Genomic DNA, 20,815 nt, shown 5'->3' on the forward strand with positions numbered 1-20,815 from the left:
GTGTAGCACACAGCCGGGGGCACCATCCGGTCCCATTGATGCTGTGTTTTTAGCTTTAGAGAGAGCAGCTTTTACCTGCGCATTTGAGATGTCTGGGAGGCTACACTCCGCTGAGATAGTTATCTCTCCTTTTGGGGGGGAGAGGGGGGTGAAGTTTGCACTGAACCTGTCCGCCAGTATGTTGGCAATGTCTGTGGGTTCAGTGATTTTTGTATCATTTTGGACTAATTCTGAGCATATCTGGGAGATTCCACCCAGGTTTCTAACATAGCTGAAGATATGAAGAAAATATTATTGTCTTTTGAATCTATGGCAAGGGTATCTTCTCTTTTTATGGATTTTGCTCTATCATGTAACAGCTTTCTCCTCTTATTGTAAAGTTTGTTTATGGCTGGGGTCCACCAGACTGGACGTTTGCCCTTGGTGGAAAGAGTCTTGGTTTTATTAGGGATTGCCTGATCCATGCAGTCCTGGAGGTGTTCGTAGAAGGCATTTGTAAGGGCTTCCGCAGCTTGGGTTGTGGTTTCCACTGGCTCGGGCGCCTTGAAGGATACCACACCAGTCTTGAGTAGTGTGAAGTTTGCTTTAGAAAAGTTCTTCACTGTGGTCTTTTTTGTTTGGGGTGGGGCCCGGATGTGAATTTCCAGTGAGATTAGTTTATGATCTGATCTCACCAATGAGGGATATACTTCCGGTGTGGAGCATTTTGTCCCCATGTTTGTGATGATGAGATCTAGTATATTTTCTCCTCTTGTGGGAATGGTGACTAGTTGTTCCATGGCATTTGAATTTATGAACTCCAGGAACCTTTGGGCTAAAAAGTTGGGGCTTGAGTAATGTTCCCAGTCTATATTCGGGTAGTTGAAGTCACCCAATATAATGGTGTTTGGAGATACATTTATACCCTCCAGTGTCTTCAGGAAGGCTGTGTGGTGTTCCTGAGTTTGAGAGGGTGGCCTATAGCATGCTACAAATTGTAGAGCAGTTTTGCCTATGGTTAATTGCACCTGGATGGTTTCCGATGCTTCAGGCGTTGCCACCAACCTGGAGGTGTGGGTATCCTTGATGAATATGGATACACCCCCTCCTTTTGTGGTGTGGTCCGGGTTTTGGGGCCAGAACGCATGATATGAGGTAAAACCTGATAGTGCCGGGGTGCTCTCAGGAGCCTTGAACCAGGTTTCAGTTACAGCACAGACATCGATGTTCTCCATACTGAGAAGGGCCTCGAAAAGTGCATTTTGAGATTTAGACTTCTGGCATTGAGCAGCATTACCCTTAGTTTCTTCCCATTTTTTGTTTTCTAGGGTGGTAGGTTTAGAATTTGAGTCTTGCCTAAAAAAGGCACTATGGGAGTGGCAAGAGCCTTAGCCAATATCCGAATCCCAGGGTGACAGGTGCAAGCCGTCCCTTGTAAGCAGCGTGGCTTGTCAAGCATGTCATCCCAGGCAGACAGACACTGGATCCCCTTTGAATGACACCAGAAATTAAGCCAATTGTTAAAGCTGATCATCTTGTCTCTATGTTGTGGCATCATTCTTGGTGAAGGAAGGATACTGCTCAGGGTCAGAGTCATACCTGCCTGGGCTACATAATCAGAGAGCTCCTCTATGTCTCTTTTCATGTAGTCCAGGGAGGTACATCTCAGGTCATTCACACCAGCATGGACAATGACTGTGTCATATTTGTACTTGCTGTGGAGTGACCCGAGTGCTTGTGTTATGTGGCAGATTCTAGCGCTCGATAGGCAGCTTACTGTGACCCTCTCCTTATTCAGCCTGGTGAGTGGGACGTCAGTGTGTCTGACTATGGAGTCACCTATGACAAGTATGTTTGGTGTTGTATTTGGCCTTAAGGGCTGTGACTGCTTTGCACACTGATTTTGTGGTTTATGTGTTGCCTGTGGTGTGTCATGAGGTGGCAGTTGCTTGGGTGTCTGCTTTGGAGGCCTCTGCTGTTTAGGTAAATTTTTGCTCAGAGCCTCTGAGTATGTCTTTGTGTGTTTATGTGTTTGATTCATTGTTGTGATAGCTTTATGTGAGACTGGTTTTGTGGTGTGTGTAGTTGCCTTCTCCTCCTGTCTGGTCTTGCCAGTCCTGAGTTGAGAGAGCTCAGCCTCCAGTTTGGCCAAATAGCTGCATCTCTCGCAAGTATTTGTGTTATGTGGGAGGAGGAGAGGGTTGTCTATGTACATGAGGCAATTGTAACATTGCCTCAATATTCCCAAATTCACCAACTGGACAGGGGAGGACGCCAGCATCTGGCCCTTCGACATGCTAGAGAAATTAAGAAGTTAGGGGTGTAACTGAATAAGAGAGGACTTAGTAAGGAAGTGGGTACTCCTGGGGGGGGGGGGTTCGCTAGTGAGGGACTTTGTATAATACAGAAGTGCTAAACCTGAAAAGAAGATGCTTTTAAGACAAGTGCTGAGCTTTTTTTTTTTGGAGTACAGTAAATGACCCCACACAAGAGTGCTAGGCCAAAGACAGAAAATATGCAAGTTTTGAGAAAAAAATGATTTTAAAATTAAGTGCAAACAGGAAATTCAGTAAACAGCTTTTGGTTGCGCTCTAAATACAGCTACTAATGCAGAAATCAAGTTTAACAAGCCAGAAAATGCTCAAACTAGGCAACTATGCAGAAAAACTTAGCAAATAAACAGAGGAAAAATACTTAAAATCTCAAAAGTGGCTCCTTTCTTCTCTCAGCGTTTTCTCCTCTTGGTGGGTGCTTCACCAACAGCCAACAAGCCTGAAAGGACGCCAAAACCACGAGGCAACTAGGTTTTAAGAGAGGACTACAGCAAACAAGGTGTACCAATTACAGTAAGAAACAGTTGAAATATGCAGGCACTATAAGCCTTTAACCAGAAATTCCCAGCTCAGAAGGGCAGAGTCCAGCCTCTCCTCCCACAAGAGTGCAGACCACGAACCTTCTTAATGTAAAATAACTGGCCTGAAGCCCAAGTGCTTAAAGCAGAACTAATACACTTTTAGAATAACAGACACTGAGCCCTCAATCAGCAGTTCCCAACTTAGAAAGATGTAAGCCACCTGTCCTGCCACCACAGTGCAGGCCACAAACCTTCCTAATGTAAAACAACTGGTCTGAAGCCCAAGTGCTTAATCCAAAAGACTTAGAATGATAGCTACACTTTAATCAAGTTACTACCAAGCAGTAATAAATACAATTGAATACTTTGAAGAATGCCTGGAATAGTGCTTAAGTTATACAAACAAACTAGATTCAGCAGGCCTGGATCTAGTCTACGCTACAGCAAACAAGGTGTACCAATTTCAGTAAGAAGCAGTTCAAATAAGCAGGCACTATAAGCCTTTAACCAGAAATTCCCAGCTCAGAAGGGCAGAGTCCAGCCTCTCCTCCCACAAGAGTGCAGACCACGAACCCTTTTAATGTAAAATAACTGGCCTGAAGCCCAAGTGCTTAAACCAGAATTAATACACTTTTAGAATAACTGACACTGAGCCCTCAATCAGCAGTTCCCAACTTAGAAGGATGTAAGCTACCTGTCCTGCCACTACAGTGCAAACCACAAACCTTCTTAATGTAAAACAACTGGTCTGAAGCCCAAGTGCTTAAACTAAAAGGCTTAGAATGAGTTGCACCAAGAAGTAATAAATACAACTGAGTACTTTTAAGATGACGCAAAAGCAAAATAAATTAGGAAGAAATACAAATACAGTAAAAGCAGAATTTTTTTTTCCAGAAAAGTAACAAAAACAGTAGTAAAACAATTCACATGCAGTGCAAGCTGGCACACTTGAGTATGCAGCAATATTAGTCCACACACAGTTTGAAAAAAGTAATTAAATTAAAAAGGACTAAAAGCAAGTGCAGAAAGGGTTTATTAGATAGAATGCGGTAAAGAGATGGGACTGGGGGAGTGTCCTAGATCAAATCTACAGTGGGGCGGGCACTGCAAAAGCCACCAAATTTAAACTACTACCAAGAACAGGGAGGGGGTGGGGAAGACAGTTTCAACAGAGCTAGATCTGAGGAATCAGTCCAAATTATAAAACCACAATAAAATGCAGGAACTATACTTAAATCAGCTTATGTCCAGTTGATGTATGCAGACAAATCTCAGTAGCAAGCAACTCTATTTAAAATGAATACAAGAAATGTAACCAACACATGTTTTAATGTTGTCAGAAACCCCCCCAAGCTAATTAACACTTAAAGGAATTTCAAAGCAGTTTAGCAACTAGTGCAGAGCTTCAGAGATACACACAAGACAGTTTCAACAGAGCTAGATCTGAGGAATCAGTCCAAATTATAAAACCACAATAAAATGCAGGAACTATACTTAAATCAGCTTATGTCCAGTTGATGTATGCAGACAAATCTCAGTAGCAAGCAACTCTATTTAAAATGAATACAAGAAATGTAACCAACACATGTTTTAATGTTATCAGAAACCCCCCAAGCTAATTAACACTTAAAGGAATTTCAAAGCAGTTTAGCAACTAGTGCAGAGCTTCAGAGATACACACAAGACAGTTTCAACAGAGCTAGATCTGAGGAATCAGTCCAAATTATAAAACCACAATAAAATGCAGGAAATATACTTAAATCAGCTTATGTCCAGTTGATGTATGCAGACAAATCTCAGTAGCAAGCAACTCTATTTAAAATGATTACAAGAAATGTAACCAACATAGGTTTTAATGTTATCAGAAACCCCTCAAGCTAATTAACACTTAAAGGAATTTCAAAGCAGTTTAGCAACTAGTGCAGAGCTTCAGAGATACACACAAGACAGTTTCAACAGAGCTAGATCTGAGGAATCAGTCCAAATTATAAAACCACAATAAAATGCAGGAAATATACTTAAATCAGCTTATGTCCAGTTGATGTATGCAGACAAATCTCAGTAGCAAGCAACTCTATTTAAAATGATTACAAGAAATGTAACCAACACAGGTTTTAATGTTATCAGAAACCCCTTAAGCTAATTAACACTTAAAGGAATTTCAAAGCAGTTTAGCAACTAGTGCAGAGCTTCAGAGATACACACAAGACAGTTTCAACAGAGCTAGATCTGAGGAATCAGTCCAAATTATAAAACCACAATAAAATGCAGGAAATACACTTAAATCAGCTTATGTCCAGTTGATGTATGCAGACAAATCTCAGTAGCAAGCAACTCTATTTAAAATGATTACAAGAAATGTAACCAACACAAGTTTTAATGTTATCAGAAACCCCCAAGCTAATTAACACTTAAAGGAATTTCAAAGCAGTTTAGCAACTAGTGCAGAGCTTCAGAGATACACACAAGACAGTTTCAACAGAGCTAGATCTGAGGAATCAGTCCAAATTATAAAACCACAATAAAATGCAGGAAATATACTTAAATCAGCTTATGTCCAGTTGATGTATGCAGACAAATCTCAGTAGCAAGCAACTCTATTTAAAATGATTACAAGAAATGTAACCAACACAGGTTTTAATGTTATCAGAAAGCCCCCAAGCTAATTAACACTTAAAGGAATTTCAAAGCAGTTTAGCAACTAGTGCAGAGCTTCAGAGATACACACAAGACAGTTTCAACAGAGCTAGATCTGAGGAATCAGTCCAAATTATAAAACCACAATAAAATGCAGGAACTATACTTAAATCAGCTTATGTCCAGTTGATGTATGCAGACAAATCTCAGTAGCAAGCAACTCTATTTAAAATGAATACAAGAAATGTAACCAACACATGTTTTAATGTTATCAGAAACCCCCCAAGCTAATTAACACTTAAAGGAATTTCAAAGCAGTTTAGCAACTAGTGCAGAGCTTCAGAGATACACACAAGACAGTTTCAACAGAGCTAGATCTGAGGAATCAGTCCAAATTATAAAACCACAATAAAATGCAGGAAATATACTTAAATCAGCTTATGTCCAGTTGATGTATGCAGACAAATCTCAGTAGCAAGCAACTCTATTTAAAATGATTACAAGAAATGTAACCAACACAGGTTTTAATGTTATCAGAAACCCCCAAGCTAATTAACACTTAAAGGAATTTCAAAGCAGTTTAGCAACTAGTGCAGAGCTTCAGAGATACACACAAGACAGTTTCAACAGAGCTAGATCTGAGGAATCAGTCCAAATTATAAAACCACAATAAAATGCAGGAAATATACTTAAATCAGCTTATGTCCAGTTGATGTATGCAGACAAATCTCAGTAGCAAGCAACTCTATTTAAAATGATTACAAGAAATGTAACCAACACAGGTTTTAATGTTATCAGAAACCCCCAAGCTAATTAACACTTAAAGGAATTTCAAAGCAGTTTAGCAACTAGTGCAGAGCTTCAGAGATACACACAAGACAGTTTCAACAGAGCTAGATCTGAGGAATCAGTCCAAATTATAAAACCACAATAAAATGCAGGAAATATACTTAAATCAGCTTATGTCCAGTTGATGTATGCAGACAAATCTCAGTAGCAAGCAACTCTATTTAAAATGATTACAAGAAATGTAACCAACACAGGTTTTAATGTTATCAGAAACCCCCCAAGCTAATTAACAATTAAAGGAATTTCAAAGCAGTTTAGCAACTAGTGCAGAGCTTCAGAGATACACACAAGACAGTTTCAACAGAGCTAGATCTGAGGAATCAGTCCAAATTATAAAACCACAATAAAATGCAGGAAATATACTTAAATCAGCTTATGTCCAGTTGATGTATGCAGACAAATCTCAGTAGCAAGCAACTCTATTTAAAATGATTACAAGAAATGTAACCAACACAGGTTTTAATGTTATCAGAAAGCCCCCAAGCTAATTAACACTTAAAGGAATTTCAAAGCAGTTTAGCAACTAGTGCAGAGCTTCAGAGATACACACAAGACAGTTTCAACAGAGCTAGATCTGAGGAATCAGTCCAAATTATAAAACCACAATAAAATGCAGGAAATGTACTTAAATCAGCTTATGTCCAGTTGATGTATGCAGACAAATCTCAGTAGCAAGCAACTCTATTTAAAATGATTACAAGCAATGTAACCAACACAGGTTTTAATGTTATCAGAAACCCTCCAAGCTAATTAACACTTAAAGGAATTTCAAAGCAGTTTAGCAACTAGTGCAGAGCTTCAGAGATACACACCAGACAGTTTCAACAGAGCTAGATCTGAGGAATCAGTCCAAATTATAAAACCACAATAAAATGCAGGAACTATACTTAAATCAGCTTATGTCCAGTTGATGTATGCAGACAAATCTCAGTAGCAAGCAACTATATTTAAAATGAATACAAGAAATGTAACCAACACATGTTTTAATGTTATCAGAAACCCCCCAAGCTAATTAACACTTAAAGGAATTTCAAAGCAGTTTAGCAACTAGTGCAGAGCTTCAGAGATACACACAAGACAGTTTCAACAGAGCAAGATCTGAGGAATCAGTCCAAATTATAAAACCACAATAAAGTGCAGGAAATATACTTAAATCAGCTTATGTCCAGTTGATGTATGCAGACAAATCTCAGTAGCAAGCAACTCTATTTAAAATGATTACAAGAAATGTAACCAACACAGGTTTTAATGTTATCAGAAACCCCCCAAGCTAATTAACACTTAAAGGAATTTCAAAGCAGTTTAGCAACTAGTGCAGAGCTTCAGAGATACACACAAGACAGTTTCAACAGAGCTAGATCTGAGGAATCAGTCCAAATTATAAAACCACAATAAAATGCAGGAAATATACTTAAATCAGCTTATGTCCAGTTGATGTATGCAGACAAATCTCAGTAGCAAGCAACTCTATTTAAAATGATTACAAGAAATGTAACCAACACAGGTTTTAATGTTATCAGAAACCCCCAAGCTAATTAACACTTAAAGGAATTTCAAAGCAGTTTAGCAACTAGTGCAGAGCTTCAGAGATACACACAAGACAGTTTCAACAGAGCTAGATCTGAGGAATCAGTCCAAATTATAAAACCACAATAAAATGCAGGAACTATACTTAAATCAGCTTATGTCCAGTTGATGTATGCAGACAAATCTCAGTAGCAAGCAACTCTATTTAAAATGAATACAAGAAATGTAACCAACACATGTTTTAATGTTATCAGAAACCCCCCAAGCTAATTAACACTTAAAGGAATTTCAAAGCAGTTTAGCAACTAGTGCAGAGCTTCAGAGATACACACAAGACAGTTTCAACAGAGCTAGATCTGAGGAATCAGTCCAAATTATAAAACCACAATAAAATGCAGGAAATATACTTAAATCAGCTTATGTCCAGTTGATGTATGCAGACAAATCTCAGTAGCAAGCAACTCTATTTAAAATGATTACAAGAAATGTAACCAACACAGGTTTTAATGTTATCAGAAACCCCCAAGCTAATTAACACTTAAAGGAATTTCAAAGCAGTTTAGCAACTAGTGCAGAGCTTCAGAGATACACACAAGACAGTTTCAACAGAGCTAGATCTGAGGAATCAGTCCAAATTATAAAACCACAATAAAATGCAGGAAATATACTTAAATCAGCTTATGTCCAGTTGATGTATGCAGACAAATCTCAGTAGCAAGCAACTCTATTTAAAATGATTACAAGAAATGTAACCAACACAGGTTTTAATGTTATCAGAAACCCCCCAAGCTAATTAACAATTAAAGGAATTTCAAAGCAGTTTAGCAACTAGTGCTGAGCTTCAGAGATACACACAAGACAGTTTCAACAGAGCTAGATCTGAGGAATCAGTCCAAATTATAAAACCACAATAAAATGCAGGAAATATACTTAAATCAGCTTATGTCCAGTTGATGTATGCAGACAAATCTCAGTAGCAAGCAACTCTATTTAAAATGATTACAAGAAATGTAACCAACACAGGTTTTAATGTTATCAGAAACCCCCCAAGCTAATTAACACTTAAAGGAATTTCAAAGCAGTTTAGCAACTAGTGCAGAGCTTCAGAGATACACACAAGACAGTTTCAACAGAGCTAGATCTGAGGAATCAGTCCAAATTATAAAACCACAATAAAATGCAGGAAATGTACTTAAATCAGCGTATGTCCAGTTGATGTATGCAGACAAATCTCAGTAGCAAGCAACTCTATTTAAAATGATTACAAGAAATGTAACCAACACAGGTTTTAATGTTATCAGAAACCCCCCAAGCTAATTAACACTTAAAGGAATTTCAAAGCAGTTTAGCAACTAGTGCAGAGCTTCAGAGATACACACAAGACAGTTTCAACAGAGCTAGATCTGAGGAATCAGTCCAAATTATAAAACCACAATAAAATGCAGGAACTATACTTAAATCAGCTTATGTCCAGTTGATGTATGCAGACAGATCTCAGTAGCAAGCAACTCTATTTAAAATGAATACAAGAAATGTAACCAACACATGTTTTAATGTTATCAGAAACCCCCCAAGCTAATTAACACTTAAAGGAATTTCAAAGCAGTTTAGCAACTAGTGCAGAGCTTCAGAGATACACACAAGACAGTTTCAACAGAGCTAGATCTGAGGAATCAGTCCAAATTATAAAACCACAATAAAGTGCAGGAAATATACTTAAATCAGCTTATGTCCAGTTGATGTATGCAGACAAATCTCAGTAGCAAGCAACTCTATTTAAAATGATTACAAGAAATGTAACCAACACAGGTTTTAATGTTATCAGAAACCCCCAAGCTAATTAACACTTAAAGGAATTTCAAAGCAGTTTAGCAACTAGTGCAGAGCTTCAGAGATACACACAAGACAGTTTCAACAGAGCTAGATCTGAGGAATCAGTCCAAATTATAAAACCACAATAAAATGCAGGAAATATACTTAAATCAGCTTATGTCCAGTTGATGTATGCAGACAAATCTCAGTAGCAAGCAACTCTATTTAAAATGATTACAAGAAATGTAACCAACACAGGTTTTAATGTTATCAGAAACCCCCCAAGCTAATTAACACTTAAAGGAATTTCAAAGCAGTTTAGCAACTAGTGCAGAGCTTCAGAGATACACACAAGACAGTTTCAACAGAGCTAGATCTGAGGAATCAGTCCAAATTATAAAACCACAATAAAATGCAGGAAATATATTTAAATCAGCATATGTCCAGTTGATGTATGCAGACAAATCTCAGTAGCAAGCAACTCTATTTATTATTCTACCAATCAATCCATCCACAACCTCTTTTCCCATTTTGCATATGGAGTCGGGATGACACTTCAACAGTGGCAATCATCAAAGGCTGCAGTTGCTCTTTCATACTGCTCACTCACACATACATTCACACATATGGGCAGTTTAGAGTATCCAGTCCACCTACTGCCTATGCAATGTGGGAGGAAACCAGAGCAGCCAGAGAAAACCCCGCAAAACACAGGCAGAACATGCAGACTCCTTAAAGAAGACTCCCCAGCTAAGAATTCAACAGGAGAACCTCTTGGAATACAACTTGCTTGTAAAACTACAAAACATTATTATTATTATTATTATTATTATTATTATATTATAAGAAACAGATCTGTTTTTACCATAAATACTAATTTAGTAATTATGCTATGTAGTTCTCTAAATTCACTGTGCTTTTTTGTTTTTTAATTTATGTTCAACATCTCAGAAATGAATAAATCCAATTTAGTCTAAATATTGCATGAACAGACTGAGGATAAATGAACAAAAGGCAGATGCTTGTGTAAGATATATTACCAGAGTTATTTGTAAAGCTGAATTTAGGGGAATAGAGGTAATTTGTGATTAACACATTACTTAATGGCATTTCTCATAGATACATACTATTATGCTGAAATACATGAAGCAGCCACAAATTGAGTACACAATTGTCAAATTCCAAAATATTTTATTCTCTGAATTTTAACTTTGTCGTGCAAACTATGCTTCTGTTGTGTTATTTCTGTTTCCTGTAACAGGAATGTTTAATTGGCTGCAGACCATCAGCTGTTTCATTCTTTCATTCATTCAGTCATTGCCATCTTAATCAAGTGTGGCTCACAGGGGAGTCAAACACTCTTCTGCTACTCAACAGGCAGATGACATTGAATTATATCCTGACTGGGGCACCAAGCCATTTCAGAACTCAAACATGCTAAGAGGAACAGACACACACTCACACACAAACACACACACACACACACACACACACACACACACACACACACACACACACACACATTTACAGCTTGCTTTTCTGCATAGCTATGGCAACTTTAAAGAATCACAGTTCAACTACAGCTGTTATTTGAGATGAGGAAGGAAACTAGAACACCTAATAAAAGATGACACATTTTCTTTTCTAATCTTCTCCTTATTTACATTCATTCTTCTTTTTGTTGTTTGTTTACTGTTTAGAAATGCAATTAAACAAAATGTGCACATTTTATAGGTCATATTATTTGGTGCAAATGAAAGGACAACCCTTCTACTTAGCTGTCAAGTCAAAAAGCTGTTAAAAATGTGGTCCCCCCATAAAAAAATGCAAATCAAGCAGCATAACTATTTACTTACAGATTCCCAAGAAGATAGCATTATCCTATCCTCATTAAACCTCATTTTAAAACCTTGAGACTGATCTGTAGGTCAGTTGTTTGTAATTGGCTACCCATGGAAGTGAGGCTGCAAGAGGCACTTCAGTTACTTAGAAACAAACTAATAGAACAACTGTTTAGGGACACCCAATGCTTTTGTTTCCATTACAAGGGCTAGCCCTTGCAGTTCACACTATGATCACATCTTTCTTTAAATATTTACTTTTATCAAATGACCAGTGGTTTAAATGCTCACATTAATTGCACATAATATAAATAATATTCCTTGTATTTATAATTATAAATTACATGCAAATGTATTCTCTGCACTTTGTTACTGTACTAAGTCTAACTTTGTGCATTTTTAGTGCAAGTATAATTTTAGTTTGTGTCTTGTACCATGATGTCTGGATCGTGGTTGAAAAAGGTCTGTTGGGTAATCCATTTACCTGGTTATCACGCTGAAGTAAATAAAAATAAAATTTGTTGAACTGAACCTGTAAATTATGTTATTACTGGCTGATGTTCATGGTGCAGGAGGACTTTAGTAACTGATAAAACTGAATTTTAAATAGTGTATCCTTCTTAGATATTTTAAAGGAAAGTTATGAATGGTTTATAAATTAATTACAGCAACAAACGAATAGGAAGACACAGAGACAGCTGATATATCCAGTTCAAAACCTTTACTGCAGTGCAACAAAACACAAGCACTTTCACCAAACAGGCATCATCAGGTGCATTACAAAAGCACTAACAAACACACCCCTATTTATACATCAAATGTCACATGATACAAATTCAAATTTAAAACCACAAATTTAAAGACGCAACACATATAAAAGACATATAAATTTAATTTAAAAACATACATAAATAATGCACACTAAAACTATACTTCAATACTAATAACTACCTTCTTATGGGTCTCTTCTTTAATTTGGGTACTAATGGAACTGACAATTTAGCCACCTCTGTGGACATAATTGCCCTCAAGACTGGGCTCTTTGCTGTGAAAAAAGATTTATACAAGTTAAAGAGATGTCAGTATCAAAAATATCACCTGGAGGTGTGTTTAACTGAACAGATTATACCTGGAGGCGTTTGAGTCTTGAAAATGCCATCTAATGTTAATGGTGATAGTCTGCTCTTGAAGGAATGGCAAAAAGTTAACATTCAGGCGAGTTTCAGCTATTTGAAACTATTAATACAATCGGTAGAAAGGGAAATCACTGATTTAACCAAGGTGGTCAATGATAAATATTCTGAGCTTGTAAAACTTTTTCTGAGTCTGTTTTGGAGCAGTATATGAAAGAGATGTTTGATTACCTTTCAATATATGAGTCAATATATGAGTCTAAACTACAAAAAGCTAAAATTAGTAAGATCTGTTGAGATCATAATGATTTTCAACTGGCCTCAAGAGAGTTTTGAAAAAGAGACTGGGAGATCTTGGCAACAACGCAGTACCAATGATGGTCCACCAGGAGGCGCTGTAGTTCTTTTATCAGATCCATGTGTTGGTACGAATCAACGCTCAAAAGCGATACAAAGTGTTTCCCCATTAACAGGTGATGTTGCTTTGGTGAAGGAGCTGGGAGCTCGAAATAAGATTGTAACCATGAATGCACAAGTGCATAGGTCAGGGGTAGTAGAGAAATCTACCTCTGGAAGCACTAATGATACCGATGGTCATTTTTTCTGCCTCAACAAGCAATATGACCTCAATTTTCCACTACCGGTGAAGGAGCAAACTTTTCAATGACTGACGGAACACCAATGAGGGCGAAGTCGGAGTTGCAACAAACGAAAGATGGAAGGAACTGTGAGCACGCAGAATACAATAAAAAAGACGTTTCTGAATGCCAAGAAGGACTAGTGATGAACTTATCCAGTATAACTTTGACACCTTATGAACTCAGAGTTTTAGGTAAAGGGTTATCATTTATACCCTCTACCTGTTCTAATTTTACGGATGTTATTTTTGATGTTAAATTATTTACTAGGAATTTGGGGTTGAAAGTGATGTTCGATAATTCTGAAAGTGTTACTAATGAAGAAAGTAATATATTTTTTCTAAGCCCAGTTTGTTCTTACCTAAAACTAGTCCTCTTACTTCTGCATTTGAAAAGTTAGTCATACAAGATGTGTATGATTTGAATGAGGCTAATACTAATAAGCATGCTTGTTACAAGAGGAAGCAAAATCTTTCGAAAGATGAGTTCAATGCGCTGAAGGGGTTGGAGTATAATACTGATATCATTATCAGGCCTGCAGATAAAGGCGGACCCATAGTGGTATTATATAGGACCTGGTACGTGTTTAAAATGCAGGCATTGCTAAATGATGAGTTATTCTATGAGAAATTAACTTGCATTCAAGTCAGCACAATTAGACATGATGTACAGATTTTACTTAAATGTATGTTTGATATGAATCTTTTTGATAGTCATCTTTTGGAATATTTTTATATAAATAAACCTACTGTTCCTGTTATACAAGGTCTCCCAAAGGTACACAAAGATGGGTCTGATCCACCACTTAGACCTATTGTTTCTGGTAGAAATTGGTGCACTGAGACTATCTCTATATATATAGAAAAACATTTCAGACCGGGTATTAATAAATTAACACATGTATTAAGGGACACTGAACATTTTCTTAGAGACTTGTATGAATATGTCTTTAACAGTTTGAATGATGATGTGTTTTTTGTTACTATGAATGTGGTGTCTTTATTTACTGTTATACCCAATTTAGATGGCCTTAATAAGGTGACTCAGTTTTTGCAGCAGTTTACAGATTACACCCCTAACAAGGTTCAATTGTTGGTGAAACTGTTGGAGATTGTGCTTGAGCAAATATCTTTGGTTTTGGTGAGCAAATATGTAAGCAATGCAATAGCGTGGCTATGGGCACTTCTTGGGCCAATAGCTACACCAATGCCGTTATGGTCATTTTGGAGTATGACCATATATTTAATGGGCTATTCAATGAACATGTTTTGTTTTTTCATAGATTTGTGGACGATCTATTTATTTTGTGGAAGGGAGACCTTGATATATTTGCTTCCTTTATGGAATATGTGAATAGTAGTACCTGTTATTTGAAATTTACATCTCACTCCTCAGAATTAGCAGTGGATTTCTTGGATGTTCCTTTTATTAAGGATGAAACTGGTGTTATTTACATTAAGTTGCACAGGAAAGACTGGCATGTGAATCATTTATTACATAGGGACAGTCTTCATCCTCCTTATGTTTTTAGAAGTGTGGCTTCTAACCAGTTTTATAGAGCTTCAAGATTAAATGCTAGGGATAGTGATTTTATTGGTGAAGTTGATAACATGAAGATGAGTTTGAAGGAGAGAGGTTATGAGGAATATCTTATCCAAAACAATGCAGTTAAGGTTTTTGATGAAAGCATGAATGAAGCTAGACCATATTTTTCTACAGGTAATAGTGAGTTTGTTAGGAGGCTTGAAAGTAAGTATAACACTGGTTTGAGGTTTAAAGTTACTTATACTAGTGATGTAGATTGTTACAAGGATATCATTAAAAAACACTGGGGTGTCCTTAGAACTGATAATGATATCTCTAGGCACATACCTGAAGTGCCGTGTTTTTTATATAAGAACAGTAGGTCACTGAGAAGTAGGTTGTGTTACCCAAAGGATGCTAGTAGGAATTCTCATTTAGTTGGAACTAAACCATGTGGTCATTGCAACTGGTGTGTATATATTGACAGCAGTTGCAAATTTGAACATCCCAACCAAGGTAGATGTTATAATTTCACAATAGCAGCTACATGTGATACCTCACATATTGTTTATTTAGTTCACTGTGTTGTATGCAAAAAGTTACATAGGTAAGACTGATCGTCCCTTCAGAGAACACATAAGAGAACATATCTACCATATGAGTAAAGGTAATGTGGTTAGTGCATTGGCGAAGCATGTTTTGAGTACTGACTCTAGTAATGGCTTTAAATTTTTAGTAATTGCTAGGGTTTATGAGAATGTGAGGCAGGGTGATATACGTGCTAAGACAGAGGATTTGGAATCCTCATGGATAGTGAGGTTTAGGGCTGATGTAGGACATGGGCTTAATGAATCAGTTCCATTAGCACCCAAATTAAAGAAGAGACTCCTAAGAAGGTAGTTATTAGTACTGAAGTATAGTTTTAGAATGTATTATTGTGTATGGTTTTAAATTAAATTTATATGTCGTTTATATGTGTTGTGTCTTTAAATTTGTGGTTTTAAATTTGAATTTGTACCATGTGACATTTGATGTATAAATAAGGGTGTGTTTGTTAGTGCTTTTGTAATACACCTGATGATGCCTGTTAGGTGAAAGCGCTTGTGTTTTGTTGCACTGCAGTAAAAGTTTTGAACTGGATATATCAGCTGTCTCTGTGTCTTCCTATTCATTTGTTGCTGGAATTTTTACTTTGGACACAGTAAGTGAGCCTTTTATAGTGGTAGTAGTTTTTGTAGTTTTATAAATTAATTAGTTGAACATTGTTTATATGGAATCTTTATTTTTAACAAGTAACATAAAACATACAGAAACATCAGTATTTTGTGCTTTATAATTTCTTACGAAGTCACTATTATGTCAAAGAAGTTTTATGAGCTCATCATCATGTAAGAGGCAAATCCGACTTAAAGATCATGTCCTAATTCAGAATATGCTGCCAGGATGAATACTTTCAGGTTGCTGCAATGATTTATATGCAAGATTCTGTTCTCAAAAGGTTCTACTATGAAACATCAAATTCCTGAAAGCCAACAGTCCAAAAGACTGATAAAAAATGCTAGAAACACAGAAGGGTGAAAAAATAAATTTCACAGGCAAGCCCCAACATACCTTCAAATATGTATTTATCTCTCTCTCTCTCTCTCTCTATATATATATATATATATATCAGCTTCATGACTGCACCATGTTGGTGAAGGGAGAGATCCCAAAACAAATGGATCATTGCTGATGCACACTTAGAAACCACAGCAGCAATGATTTCCTATGGAAAAGAATGTTTGCATTATGTCATTCATCTTTTTTTTTTTTTTTTTTTTTTTGCATGTACTCCTAATCTACAAGCAATTTCACCTCCAGTAACTGTAGGGGGGATGTTCTACAAAACATATGCAGCATTCAATAACAAGCTGTTTTGCTAAGTATATAGTGTGCCATACAAAATATTTGAGATAAAAAATCAGCACAGAAAGCACAAAGCTTGTTGTACTTGTTAATTGTTATTAAAATACAGGGCAGCAAAATGGTATACTATCAAAATGTAGACCAGCAACACATCTTTCTGGTCATGACATCGAAAAACAATACGAATGGGAGAGTAATTGACTACAAACAATGCTGAATCTGCTAAACGAATTCAGCAGATTTGATATTGTTGTCGAACAGACCACGTGACTGCCATATAGGAGTACATGTAATGTGAAACTCCTATAGTTGACATCATGGTTTTGCAGGGGTCAAGCCCCCCTGCACCCCCCACACCCCCTACTAACTATATATTCCAACTCCGAGATTGCACTACAGTAAGGAAAGGGATGAATATCCCACACCATTCTACCGTGATCTTTGTGCATTTTTCAAGTTCTTATCAGCGAATGCACAGTAGCATTTGCTGATATGACTTTCAAACATGGTATGTTTGGCAACATAGAAATTCAGACATCTGTAATTTTTGCATGAGCGGAGCATCCACGTTCAATATTATGATAGTAAACCTAGGAAAATACTTTAATCTCCCTGCATTAATATTGTTTTGTTTTTTTTTGTTTTTTTTTTTTTGTTAAGAAGCTTCCATTTATACATAGCAGTTAAAGATGCAATGAGCATTGAATGGATTTTTATTTTTTAATCAGTTGTTGCTTGGATAGAGAAGAAGAAATATTTTCCAGAATAAAGCACAGGCTGAAATTGAACATAGGCTCAGTTCATCAATTAATTTATCCTCCTAACTGACTATTTGTCTGACTCCCCTTTCATACCGCCACCTGTTTTTCCAGAGATATATCTGCCTGTCATAACAAAAAGAAAAAATTAAATCAAATTAATTTCTTAAATTCTTGAAAGTTTTGCTTTTGCATCCATTTCAGTTGCAAACTGATTTTACAGAATATGGCAGGGATTCACGAACAATCATGTAGGCTTCAAGCAAAACCTACATGATGTTTATGTGGTAGCGGGATTAGCAGCAGTGCTGATTGCATATGCATGCTGTTCATCAGATTAACATGAATGCAAGCAAGATTCCATGGCCAGCAACAATGTTGGGGGCCAGGAAATCATTCTGAGCAGCAGGAGCACACACAGTAAACAAATAATCAGGCTTGCCTATGGGCAAACGTGTTAAACGTGCTTGCACAGACATGACAAAGAGCTAAATAAGGCAAATAATGCAAGCTGTATAAAACCAGGGAAAGTTTACTGAGTGCACTGTGCACATAAATCATACATAGGAATACAGAAATAAGTAAAAGGGATGTGAAATGGCAAGGGTAACTACAATACATGGGTTACTAGATTGGAAAAGTGTACTGGGAACAATCTGCACAGAAATCAAAGAGATGTATACAGAAATATTTAAGAGGGAAGGGCAAATGTTAAAAATCTAATAAGATAATTGATGTGAATGTGCTTATGTCATAAAGACAATTTTTTTAATAAAATTTTGCAATACGTATGTCATGCTAATAAATGGTCACACTTCCTGAAAAATTCAGGTAAATAAAAGCAGATATGATATTGCAGGGCATGATAGTTACACAAATTAACATTGTAAGAGAGGGAAATGACATGGCCTATTAATGTCACTGACATGCTCAAATGAGATGACCATTCACAAGGATAATATATACATTATGGGCCATTTGCAGAGTATGCATTCTGTCAATATAAAATTGTTGGAAAATATGCTTGAGAAGCCACAATCTCCTTTTGCAAGAACCAAACCCATCCTATCATTACTAACACTGACCTGTGTATTAACCGAGTACACCACAGAAGTAGGCCTGACTCATGTATGTGGAAGATCATCCTTGAGGGAATAATGCACTTCAACATACAAATGGGTATGCATTCCATATGTAAGTGTGTATGGTATTACAAATGTGGGAGTAGAGAGTGACATATGTAATACCTTTGAGTATGGCAGTCCCGCCTGACACAGTTATTGTGCAGACAGATAAGAAGAGATGGAAAAAAACAACACCATGATGCAATATATTCCCCAGAGCTCTGTATTGTTGGCATCTGTCACAGGAGATAGCAATGGGCATTATCACAGACAAATGAAAGAATATGTAAATTAAGAAAGGATCCCTGATAATTAATGTCATATAAGCATGTTAGACTGATGTCACTTAAATGAGTATTGTGATCAGTCCTATATCAATGTTCCATGATCAAGGAAATTTTCTCTGTATGTCTATCTGTGTCCCACCAAAGAACTGGAGCACACTTGAGTGCACCACAGGACTCAAAACATGTGTCAAAGTAGTATGGTCACCATGACATTGGCAGAACATGTGTCTACTGCCATGAAATCCAAAGCTATGTTCAACAGTTATGTGAAACATATCAAGGGACAAGACTGATGAGAAGTAAAGGTTATTGTGTGATGTCAGTACATTCACACAAAATTAAACCCTATGCTAGAATTGTACATCAAGCTGTACAACTTCTCCCAATAACAATATCGCTACTAATCACATTCCGCAACAGTGGAACTGTTATTACAGCTGTTGAACTTGTGAAGTCATTCAATCAGCTGTGTTGTATTTGTACATAACTGTCATTATCTAAAATTGATGGGGCAGTCCCCTGCCACTGGGGTTCCTATCACTTCATCGAAAGCTTAATTCCCTGAATGCCTATTCATTGAACGCTAATTGCTGAACATCCTTTCATCGAACATTAATTCATTGAAACATCAAAACATTTTCCTAGAGAAGGGCATTAGTTGGCTGTCATTATAAATTTGCCCTTTTCCCCAGTATAGCATGATCTTGGAGTTTGTATATATAATTGGGGGGGGGTGCAGCCCCCACACTGGGGGCTGTGGTGGAGGGGTGAAATCACCCACCTTGGTGAGTTTAAAATAATGTGTTGTTTGCTATGATTACTCTGGTAGCCAAGTAGTTTTATTCCCTAGGAAAAAGTTTCAATGATGTAAATGTTAAATGAAAGGGTTTCAACAATTAGGTTTCAGTAAATAGGTGTTTGCAGAATTAAGCTTTTGATGAAGTGATTTAGACCCTTGCCACTGCATATGTTCAAAATATATTTGGAGAGGATGTCTCTTGCAGAACAGTTAAGGACATAAATGCTTATAGTCAATCAATGATCGTTTGTAACACTTGCCTAAGCTTTGAGAAAATCAGCACCATAGTGTGATCAGTGAATGTGCCGCAGTATAAGTGCATTGCCAATTGTCATATGTGTGGATATGTGAAATCATTACATCATGATTATGAATCAAGGAATATGTGCCCCCTGTAATTATTCAGAAAGAATCTTGCTGTATATCAGACAACATTGTCTGATGATAGGTATACCCAAACGGGTCTACTTCATTTGCCTGACAACTCAAATGACTGACACTCATTTGCCTGACAGCTCATTTGCTCGACAAACTTTCTAGGTGGGGGCCTTCGCCCCCCACACCCCCCTGATGTGGGGGGCTGTGCCCCCCACACCCCCTCAACTATATATAACAACTCCACGGTCGCACAACAGTGGGGAGGGGGGCAAATCCCAGGTTTTTGCCTTGATTACTTTTTGTCGAGCAAATGAGCTGTCAGGCAAATGAGTGTCAGTGATTGGAGTTGTCAGGCAAATGAAGTAGACCCAAACATACCTGTAGCCACCTTCTGTTGTCACTGTGATGGTAGAACAACAATTATGTCCAATATGGATATAATCCTGTATTGAAACACATGCTCTACTTAGGCAACAACATACATTGCCTCATCCCATGTCCTTAGTCCTGAAGAGGTGCTTCACTACAACTATGATGGAATGATAATCTATTCAAATAACAGCATCAGTCTTCAATACAGTTTTTCCAAAGGAAATGTATAACAAACACTTGTAACAGCAAATAGCATCTACATGTGAATATAAACATAGTACATGTGTGTGACAACACTGTTAATAACATGTACAATGACCATAAGCAGTGACATCAGGATTTGAGCTATCTGGAGGCTGGTAACTCGGCACGTAAAAATCCACTACCAAACATTAGCG

This window comes from Protopterus annectens, chromosome 10.part0 (assembly GCF_019279795.1).
Source record: "Protopterus annectens isolate FY-2018-M chromosome 10.part0, PAN1.0, whole genome shotgun sequence".
Lineage (NCBI taxonomy): Eukaryota > Metazoa > Chordata > Ceratodontiformes > Protopteridae > Protopterus > Protopterus annectens.